Consider the following 11,862-nt stretch of genomic DNA (forward strand, 5'->3'; position numbering starts at 1 on the left):
CCGATGACTAAGGATGTTGAGCATTTTTTTTTTTTTTTTTTTTTTTGACGGGCTCATTGTCCATTGTGTATCTTCCTTTGGCAAAGTGTCTGTTCAAATCTTTGGCCAACTTTTTTAATTGGATTTTTGGTCTTGTTATTGGTGAGTTATAAACTTTCTTTATTTGGATACAGGATGACATGTGTTTTGTATATATATGTGTGTATATATACACATATATATATAACTAATACGTAACCACTTTATTCTAATAAATTTGACAAGTTAGATAAGATGGGCATATTTCTCGAAAGACAAAAAAAAATACTATGAATAACCAAAGAAGAAATATAAAAATCTGAATAGCCCAATACTTATATCTATCAAAGTAATTGAAATCATTATGAAAAACTTTCTCTCTCTCTCTCTCTCTCTCTCTCTCTCACACACACACACACACACACAAACACACACACACACACACACACACACAGAATCCAGGCCTACATGTCTTCATTGGTCAATTCTAGTTTTATTTAAGGAAGAAATAATGTAAATCTTACACAAACTCCTTCAGGAAACAGAAGAGAATGGACTACTTTCCAACTCACTCTATAAAGCTAGCTCAATCCCAGTGCCGTAACTGAAAAAGACATTACAAGAAAATAAAATCGCAGCACCACATCTCTCATGACACACATGCAAATATTCTTTTTTTTTTAATTAGAAAATGAATGTATTGAAATACAAGACCAAAGAGTTTGAAGAAGCCATAGACAGGAAAATGTGTAACATACTTGGGGGATGGGGCTTCTTTAGTGGAAATAGACCTGCCATCACTGATTCTTGGAGCCAGATGACAGAAATTCCACCACTGTGGTCCCCCTCCCCCAGCCCAGTGATGGTGGGGAATGGAGGTGAGGACACAGTGAGTATGAGGGTGGGGGAAAGTCCTGGCTTCAAACCTCTCACCCTCCAGTCACTCCAGTAGGGAAGAGATGTGCCTGTGCATTCCCTCATTCATTCCACAAATATTTATGGACTGTCTCCTTGCTGCCAGAAACCCATGCTAAGTGCTAGGATAAAGTAACAAAAGGTGCTTAATTCTTGCTATCATGGTGCTTCCAGGCTCCTGGATAAGACAGAGCCAAAGCAAACAGACCCATCTGGAGAAGGGGAGAGGCAGGGTTCTGCTGAAGAGGGTGGGGTTGCAGAGGCTGACCTGTTTCAGAAGCGGCCATAGCTGGGCCCTACATGGGCCTCCTGGGACCTCAGGGAGCACAGGTGCCAGGCCCTCCCAGGCCAGTCCTGGCTATTCACCCTGCAAGTGCTGGCCCATTCCTCCTTCTCCAGGAAGCCGTTCTCCTTCCCTCTTGAAGAGTCCAGAGCTGGCATTGAAGAAACACCTGGTCAACAGGGCCCTGCGGGGACCCGGGAAAGGAGGCTCATGGCAGAAGGCAAGTGGCAGGTCTTGGGAAGAGGTACTGGCTGCAGGGAAGCAGAGCCACATCATCTCATGGCCTTGAGGGAGGGCTCCTCCATGCAAGTATTCTTAATAATATATTAGCAAAATAAACCCAGCAATATATATGAAAGATAAAAATATGTAATGACAAAGTAGGGTTAATCCCGTGAATGCAACTCTGATTTAATACTGGCAAAAGTCAACATAGTTCACCATATTTACATAATGAAACTTATGTCAATTAATTAAAATTAAAGAGAAAACCCATGTGACATTTTAATAGATATATTTAATAAGCATTTCACAGAATTCAGTACTTTGATGATCTGAAAAGAAAAGGAGGAGAAAGAAAACTGTCAGCAAATTAGGAATCGAAGGGAACTTGTTCAATTTTAAAAAGGCTGTCCTCCAAAAATAGCCCTGCCGTCACTGATTTGTATTTGGTTTGTATTTCGTCCTCCACAGCTGACATCACATTTCATGGTTAAAAAGCATTAGGTTCTCAGGGCACCTGGGTGGCTCAGTTGTTAAGCGTCTGCCTTCGGCTCAGGTCATGATCCCAGGATTCTGGGATCAAGCCCCACATCAGGCCCTGCATCAGGCCCCGCGTTGGGCTCCCTGCTCTGCGGGAAGCCTGCTTCTCCCTCTCCCACTCCCCCTGCTTGTGTTCCCTCTCTTGCTGTTTCTCTCTGTCAGATAAATGAATAAAATATTTTTAAAAATAATGGGCAACAGATCTGAACAGACACCTCACCAAAGCAGATACACAGATGGCAAATCAGCATCTGGAAAGCTGGCCAACATAATGTGTCCTTAGGGAACTGTGCGCTGAAACAACAATGAGATACCACTACCCACCTCTCAGAGGGGCTAAAATCCAAAAAAATTGACAATAGTAAATGTTGATGAGGATGTGGAGCAACAGGAACTCTCGGTCATTGCCGGTGGGAGTACAAAGTGAAATGGCCACTTTGCTAGATGTTTAGTAGTTTCTTACAAAACCAAATATCGTTTTACCATACAATCCAGCCGTCACGTTCCTTGGTATTTACCCAATTGAGTTGAAAACTTACGTCCTCACAAAAACCTGCACAGGAAGGCAGCTTTATTCAATCTCCAAAACCAGAAACAACCAAGATGTCATGCAACAGGTGTAAGGAGAAAGAGACTGTGATAGGTCCAGACAATGAAGTGTCATTCAGTGATCAAAAGAAATGAGCTATTAAGCCACAAAAAGTCATGGAAGAACCTTAAATGCATACTGCTAAGTGAAAGAAGCCAATGAGAAAATCACACATACTGTGTGATTCCAACTGTAAGACATTCTAGAAAAGATTAAACTGTAGACAGTAATAAGATCAGTGGTTTCCAGGGATTTGGGGGAGTCAGGAAGGATGTAGGGGGAGCAAGGGGACTCTGAGGGCATGCAACCATTCTGTGTATCACTGCAACGTGGATACAGAGAACACACAACACCAAGAGGGAACCTTAATGTAAAGTATGGGCTTCAGTTAATAATAATAGATCAATGTTGGTTGATTGAGTGCAACAAATGTGCCGCACTAATACAGGATATTAGTGATAGGGGAAACCCTGGGGTGGGGTGGGGGTGGGGTGTATACTGTAACTTTCTGTACTATCACTCAATTTTTCTGTAGATCTAAAATCGTTCTAAAAGAAATAAAGTCGATCGGGGCGCCTGGGTGGCTTAGTCCGTTAAGCTTCTGACTCTTGGTTTCAGCTTGGGTCATGATCTCAGGGTCCTGGGATCAAGCCCTGTGTCAGGCTCCATACTCAGTAGGGGGTCTGCTTGGGATTCTCTCTCCCTCTTCTTCTGCCCCTTCCCCCCAGAAAAATAAATAAATCTCTTAAACAACAACAACAAAAAGAAAGTCGATTAATTTAAAAAGCCCAGCTGAACAGAGGATTTGAATTTGCCCATCAGAAATGTCATTTGTACCCTGCTGGTCTCCTGAATTAGGGTCACGTAAGCTCAGCAGTCCTCAGCCGGCTCCCGATGCTGTGTTCCAGGGCAAATGGAACTACCTGGTCTACTGAGAGAAGAGAGCAGCTCTGCAGGGAAAGGCAGGAAGTCGAGACTGGGGAGGGCAGTGTCCCAGACAGAGCTTGAAGAACAGCCTCTTTTGTTGCTTTGTCTGTCTAGTTTCCTGTTCCCAACTCTGGGGTGGGCTAACAGACCTTTCTGCCTGTGGGATCCATATGATATCCACGAAATGGGACAGTATGGTATCTACCTCAAAGGACGACTGTGGAGATTGGGGGCAGTCAGTAGGTGCTCAGTGAACGTCAGCTCTTACTCAGCCATCAATGGTTCACCTTCGAGTTTTTCCAATGAAGTCCCCTCTTGGGCCCTACCTGTTTTGATTTTTTTTTTTTTATATTTCTTATAATTAAAGGAGTCTTGAGTAAGATGAGAATATTCACAAAGGAGTGGCTGAGCTTGTGGTGGGTCATGGGCTGCAAGCCAGAGAAAGAGGATAGAAGACCAGAGCTGGGGGGTCGGGGTCAGGCTGAAACGGCTTCTGGGGAGTCTATGCAGGGTCTCTCAATCTCAGCTATCTTGACATCTGCGGCCAAACGATTCTTTGTCGTGGGCTCTGTCCTGCATATTATAAGACGTTTAGCAGCATCCTAGCCACACCATCCCCAGTCAGGACAAAAATGTCTCCAGACATGGCCAAATGCCCTCTGGGGACAACATAACTCCTGTGGAAGAGCCACTGGCTCAGAGACTGGTTGCTTTGAGTTACAGCCTAATTCGGAGGCAGAGCCATTCCTGGTGGCAGGAAGATCCAGGCGCGGCCATGGGAGTGGGTGGCTGCACTGGAGGCAGGAAGAGGACCCGAGAGATAAAGGAGTCAAAGTATCAGGAAGTTGCCCAGGTCTGGCAAGAAGGTGGCATCAGATAACCTGAGAACTCCTCTGCTCACAAACACCCAGAAACGCTGAATAAACTATACCCAAAATCATTTCTAATGTACCGCTGAGGATTTTTGTTTGTTTTTTTAATTAAATGCCGTTTTCTTTTATTTGGTTTGTGTATACGCTTCGGCAAGATTTCACATGTGCGAATATCTGGGCATCCACCATGACAGTGAGGGATGGAATGGCCCCATCACCCCCAAATTCCCTCATGCTCTTTGTAGTCAGTCCATCCCCTAAACCCTGGCAACCCCTGGTCTATTCCCCATCTTTTTCTAGAATGTCTTGTAAATGGAGTTCTTCAGTAAGTAACCTTTTGAGACTGGCTTGTTTCACTTAGCATAGTGCTTTTGAGAGGCTTTTATGATGTCAGTGTATCAAGAGTTGGTTTCTTTATGCTGCTAAGTAGTATTCCAGTGTGCGTCTGTTTGTCTGTTTGCCTATCTGTTCTCCTGTCAAGGACATTTGGGTTGTTTCCAGTTTTTCACTACTATGAATAACGCTGCTATAAACATTCATGGACCGGTTTTGGTGTGAACGGAGTTTTCTTTCCCCTTGGGTAAGCAACCAGAAGTGGCATTGCTGGGCCAAACAGTGGGTTTTATTTTATAAGAAACTGTCATACCACTTTCCAGATGCTGCGCCATGTTGCATCCCAGCAATGTGTGAGAGGTCCAGCTCCCCACCTCCTTGTCCACACTTGGTTTGGTCAGTCTTTTTTATTTTAGCCACTCTAATAGGTCTGGAGTAGGGTGTCATGTGGGATTAATGAGGGTGAGCATTTTTTCAGGCTTATTTGCCATGCTTATATCTTCTTTGATGAAGTGTCTGCTCAAACCTTTCACCCATTTTTAAATTAGGTTATTTGTGAGGCACCTGACTGGGTCAGTCGTCAGAACATGGGACTCAACCTTGGGATCATGAGTTTGAGCCCCATATTGGGGGTAGAGATCACATACATACATACATATTAAAAAAATTAATTGGATTGTTTGTTTTCTTATTGTTTAATTTTTTTTTAGAGAGAGAGGAGGGGAGGGGCAGAGAAAGAGGGAGAAGGAGAATCTTTTTTTTTTTTTTAAAGATTTTATCTATTTATTTGAGACAGAGAGAATGAGAGAGAGAGCACATGAGAGGGGGGAGGGTCAGAGGGAGAAGCAGGCTCCCTCCTGAGCAGGGAGCCCGATGCAGGACTCGATCCAGGGACTCCAGGATCATGACCTGAGCCGAAGGCAGTCGCTTAACCAACTGAGCCACCCAGGCGCCCAGGGAGAAGGAGAATCTTAATCAGGCTCCACGCCCAGCAATGGAGCCTGATCTCACAACCCTGAGTCAAAATCAAGAGTCAGATGTTTAACCAACTGAGCTACCCAGGCACCCCTCTTATTGCTTAATTTTGAGAGTTCTTTATATCCTGAATACAAGTCCTTTTTAGATAGGTGATTTGTAAATGTTTTTCCAGTCTATGTCTTTTTTTTTTTTTTTTAAGATTTATTTATTTATTTCAGTGAGAGAGAGAGAGCGCAGCGGGGAGGGGCAGAGGAAGAGGGAGAGAGAAATTTAAGCAGACTCTCTGCTGAGCACAGAGCTGAGGTGGCGCTCAGTTTCACCAACCTGAGATCACACCTGAGCTGAAACCAAGAGTCAGAAGCTTAACCGACTGAGCCACCCAGGCACCCCCAGTCTATGTCTTATATGTCATTCTCTTGAGATATACATGGGGCTTGAACTCAAGACCCTTGATATCAAGAGCGCAGGTAAAGGAAATGCTCAGGCCAGGGAAAGAAACACCTAAAAGGATCCGAGGGAACAATCACAATAGCTTAAACAGGGCCAGGAGTAGATTTCCTGCTCCCACTAACCAGAGGGGAAACCTTATAGAGCTTTGGGTAAAGTACAGAAAGCTCCTGCCTGTGTAGTGGGGAAAATTAGCCCTAGACTAAACATTGCTCTGATCTTCCCTCCCAAAGCAAGACCAGAAAGAACCAAACTCTGTCTGAGGAACATAACCGTGTCCCAGAACAAAGTTCAAGAATATTTATGTGAGCACAAAATAACACAAAACAAAGTAAAATTATTTTTAAAACTAGTATAAATGGTGTATGGCATCCAAAAAAAAGTTGCCAGGTATGCAAAGAAACAAGAAACTATGAGCCATAATGAGAAGAAAATTCAGTCAATTGAACTGAACCAGAAATAACACAGATGATAGAATAAGTAGAGAAAGACATTAAAGTAGTTATTATAACTGTATCCCATATGCTGGAAACTAAAGGAAAGATTAAAAATGTTCAGTAGAGACATGGAAAATATTTGTTAAAATACTCAAAGTAAACTCGCAGATATTAAAACTACAATGTCTGAGACAGAACATACATTAGATAGGATTCACAGCAGATTAGGCATGGCAAAAGCAAAGATTAAGGAACTAACATGTCAAAGGAAGTCCTTTGGGCAGAAGGAAAATGATACCTGAGGGAAACCAGAATGGAATGAAGAGCTTTAGAAATGCTAACCATGCATAAGACATTTTCTTATTATTTAGATCTCATTATGAGGTAACTGACTGTTTTAGTAGTGGGATTTACGTAAAAGTAAACTGTATGATAACAATGGCATAAGACTATGAGGGAAGAAATGGAAACACACTATTGTAAGTTTCTTACAATATACATGAAGTGGTGTATAGCACCTGAAGGTAGACTGCGATAAGTTGAAGATATATACTACAAAGCAACCACTAAAATACAAAGCCAAAAAGTTTTAGCTAATAAGCCAACAGAGGAGATAAAATGGAATTCTAAAAAATATACAATTAGTACAAAAGAAGGCAGAAAAAGTGTAAAAAAGGAAAGAAGAGATGGGACAAATAAAATGCAAATAACAAGATGATAGATTTAAACCTAACCATATCCATAATCACATTAAATTTAAACTGTCTAAACATCCCAATTAAAAGGCAGAGATAGTTAAACTATATTTTAAAAAATACCCTCCTATATACTACCTCCAAGAAATCAACTTTAAATATAAAGGCACAACTAAAAGGCAAAAAGAGAGAGATACCATGTTAATACCAGTAAAAAGAAATCTGGGGAGGTTATATTAGCATCAAAGCAGTTTTTGGGTGCACCTTGGTGGATCAGTTGGTTAAGCATCTGACTTTGGCTCAGGTCATAATCTCAAGGTCCTGGGATCGAGCCTCTGTGGGGCTCTGTGCTCAGTGGAGAGTCTGCTTGTCCCTCTCCTGCTCCCCCAATTCACTCTCTCTCTCTCCCCACCTCAAATAAATAAATAAAATCTTTTTTAAAAAGTAGGTTTTAGGGAAAAGAGTATTACTAAGTATCAATAATTTTATTTCATTGTGAAAAGTAGGTCAATTCATTGAGGGGACACAACAATCCTAAATGTTTATGCGTCTAATAAGAGAGCTTCAAAATACATGAAGCAAGAAGTGAAAGAAATATAAGAAGGAACGCACAAATCCACAATTTTAGCTGGAGATTTAATACCTCATTCTCAGTAGTTGATAGAACATGTAGGTGGCGGGGTGCCTGGGTGGCTCAGTCATTAAGCACCTGCCTTTGGCTCAGGTCGTGATACCAGGGTCCTGGGATAGAGCCCCCCATCTGGCTCCCTGCTCAGTGGGAAGCCTGCTTCTTCCTCTCCCACCCCCCCGCTCGTGTTCCCTCTCTCGCTGTGTCTCTCTCTGTCAAATAAATAAATAAAAATCTTTTTTAAAAAAAAGAACATGTAGATAGAAAATCAATATATTTTTTAAATAGGCACCCCGGAAAATCAATATTATCACACAGCTTGACTCTATTGACATTTATAGAACACATCATCCAATAACAGCAAAATACATTCTTTTCAAGCTCACATGCTAAACCATCTTCTGAGCCATAAAACAAGTCTCAATAAATTTAAAAAGATTCACTTCATACAAAGTATGCTCTCTGATTACAATGGAATTGAATTAGAAATGAATAACAGAAATAGCTTTGGAAATTCTCCAAGTATTTGGAAACTAAACAACACACTTACACGTAATAAATGGATCAAAAACTCAGAACAGAAATTAGAAACTGTTTTTAACTCAATGAAAATGAAACACAACACATCAAAATGTGTACCTGAAGTAGTATCTAGGAGGAAATAAAAAGCACTAAAAATGTATATTAGAAAAGAAGAAAGGTCTCAAAGACTTCAGCTTCCACTTCAAGAAACCAGTAAAAGAAGGGGCGCCTGGGTGGCTCAGTCGTTAAGCGTCTGCCTTCGGCTCAGGTCATGATCCCAGGGTCCTGGGATCGAGCCCCACATCGGGCTCCCTGCTCCGCGGGAAGCCTGCTTCTCCCTCTCCCACTCCCCCTGCTTGTGTTCCCTCTTACGTTGTGTCTCTCTCTGTCAAATAAATAAATAAAATCTTAAAAAAAAAAAAAAAAGAAAGAAAGAAACCAGTAAAAGAAGATTAAATTAATCCCAAAATAAGGAAAAGAGAGGAAATAATGAAGATAAAACTGGAAATCAATGAAATAGAGGGCAGAAACAATAGAGAAAACCAACTAATCCAAAAGTGGTTTTATGATATCAATCAGATTTATAAATCTCTAGCTATATTGATCAAAAATAAAGGAGAGAAGATACAAATTACCAATTTCAGGAATAAAGGAGGCAACTCACTATAGGATTCATATATATTAAAATAGTAGTAAGTAAGAATTGTGAACAACATGCTAAAAATTCAACAACAACTAGATGAAGTGGACAAATTCCTTGAAAGACAAGTTACTAAAGCTCACTCAAGAAGAAATAGACAATCCAAGTAGCCATATATATATATTAGATAAATTTAATTTGCAGTTAAAATTCTTCCCACAAATTAAACTCTAGACCCAGATGGCTTCACCAGTGAATTCTAACAAACATTTAGGGAAATAAAAAACACCACTTCTATGCAAAATCTTCCAGAAAATTGAAGACGTGAAAATATTTCTTAACTCATTCTTTGAGGCCAGAATTATTCTGATCCTGAAACAAAGATATCACAGGGAAAAACAAACAAACAAACAAACAAGAAAAACCCTGCAGACCACTATCTTCATGAACATAGAAGCAAACATTCTTAACACATTTTCAGCAAATTCAATCCAATGAAATACTGAAAGGATAACATACCATGACCAAGTTGTGTTACTGTAGGAATGCAAGATTGGTTTAACAATAAGAACTTCAAGAAAGTTAATGTAATTCACTATATTAACAAACCAAATAAGAAAAACTATATTATCGGGGCGCCTGGGTGGCTCAGTCGTTAAGCGTCTGCCTTCGACTCAGGTCATGATTCCAGGTCCTGGGATCGAGCCCCGCATCGGGCTCCCTGCTCGGCGGGAGGCCTGCTTCTCCCTCTCCCACTCCCCCTGCTTGTATTCCCTCTCTCGCTGTGTCTTTCTCTGTCAAATAAATAAATAAAATCTTTAAAAAAATAAAAAATAAAATAAAAAAAAAAAAGAAAAACTATATTATCATCTCAATAGATGCATAAAGCATTTTATAAAGTCCAACATCCAGGGGTGCCTGGGTGGCTCAGTTGGTTGAGCATCTGCCTTTGGCTTGGGTCATGATCCCGGGGTCCTGGAATTGAGCCCCGAGTTGGGCTCCCTCCTCAGCAGGGGAGTCTGCTTCTCCCTCTCCCTCTACCCCTCTTTGTGTGCTCTCTCTCTCTTTTTTTTAAAGATTTTATTTATTTGACAGAGATAGACACAGTGAGAGAGGGAACACAAGCAGGGGGAGTGGGAGAGGGAGAAGCAGGCTTCCCGCAGAGCAGGGAGCCTGATGCAGGGCTCGATCCCAGGACCATGGGATCATGACCTGAGCCGAAGGCAGATGCTTAACAACTGAGCCACCCAGGCGCCCCTGTGTGCTCTCTTTGTCTCTCTCTCTCTTGCTCACTCTCTCTCACAAATAAAATCTTTAAAAAAAAATCCAACATCCGTCCATCCATCCTGATAAAAATAGTAAGCAAACTATGAACAAAAGAGAACTTCCTCAACCTGATAAGGGCATCTATGAAAATCCTACAACTAACATTATACCTAACAGTCCACTCTAATCTTATGTATTCAACATTGTCCTGGAGTTACAGGCCAGTGTAATCAAGCAAGAAAAAGGAATTAATGACATCAGATTGGAAAGGAAGCAGTAAAGCTGCCTTTATTCACAGATGACATGATTAATTATGTTAAAAATCCAGTGAGATCTACAAAAAAGCTATTAATAAAAGTGTGTAGCAAGATTGCAAGATACAAAAATTGATTGTGTTTTTACCTACTAGTAACAAATAATACTATGCACAATAGCATCAAAAATTGAAATATTTAGGAAAAATGAAACAAAAGATGTGTAAGACTTACATATCAAAAACTACAAAATATTATTGAGAGAAACAAAAGAATACCTAAATAAGTAGAGACACATACCTTGTTAGTGGGTTGGAAATTTTAATATTGTTCAAATGTCAATTTCTCCCAGATGATCTATAGATTCAACACAATTTCAATCAAAATCTTAGTAGACTATTTTGTAAGAAATTGACAAACTGATTCTAAAATTCTCATGGCAGTTCAAAGGCCTAGAATGGCCAAAACAGCTTTCATAAAGAACAACAAAGTTGGAGGACTAACATTACCTGATTTCAAGACTTAATATAAAGCCTCAGTAACAAAATAGTGTGGTGTTAACATGAAGACAGACAAATAAAGCAATAGAACAGAATAGAGATTTCAGAAGTCCATAAATATATGTAGAACTCATTTTGACAAAAGTACAAAAGCAAATCAGTGAGGAAAGGATAGTCTTTTTTTTTTTTTTTTAAGGATAGTCTTTTCAATAAATGCAGTTGGAACAGTTGCACATGTGCATGCCAAGAGCAAACTTCAATCCATACTTCTCAACAGATACAAAAATTAACTCAAAATAGATCATAGACCTAAATGTAAAATATAGAAATTTTAGAAAAAAAAACAGGAGAAAATCTTTGTGACTGTGGGTTGGGCAGAACTTTCTTAGATACAACATCAAAAACATGATCCATTAATTTATAAATTTGACTTCACCCAGGCACCTGGGTGGCTCAGTTGGTTGAGCATTCAATTCTTGATTTCGGCTCAGGTCTGGATCTCTGGCTTGTGGGATTGAGCTCCAAGTGGGGCTCTGTGCTCAGTGCAGAGTGTGCTTGAGATTCTCTCTCCCTTTTCCTCTGCCCCTAACCCGTCCACACTCTATCTTTAACTCTCTCTAAAATAAATAAATAAATATATTTGACTTCACCAAAATAAAAAAAAAATTGTGCTATTCAAAAGACATCATTAGGAGGATGAAAAGATAAGCTATATACTGGGAGGAAATCTTTGCAAATCATATCTGATAAAGGACTTGCATTGACAGTTTATATATGAGTATATATATACACATAT

This window comes from Phoca vitulina, unplaced genomic scaffold (assembly GCF_004348235.1).
Source record: "Phoca vitulina isolate PV1807 unplaced genomic scaffold, GSC_HSeal_1.0 scaffold16, whole genome shotgun sequence".
Taxonomy (NCBI): domain Eukaryota; kingdom Metazoa; phylum Chordata; class Mammalia; order Carnivora; family Phocidae; genus Phoca; species Phoca vitulina.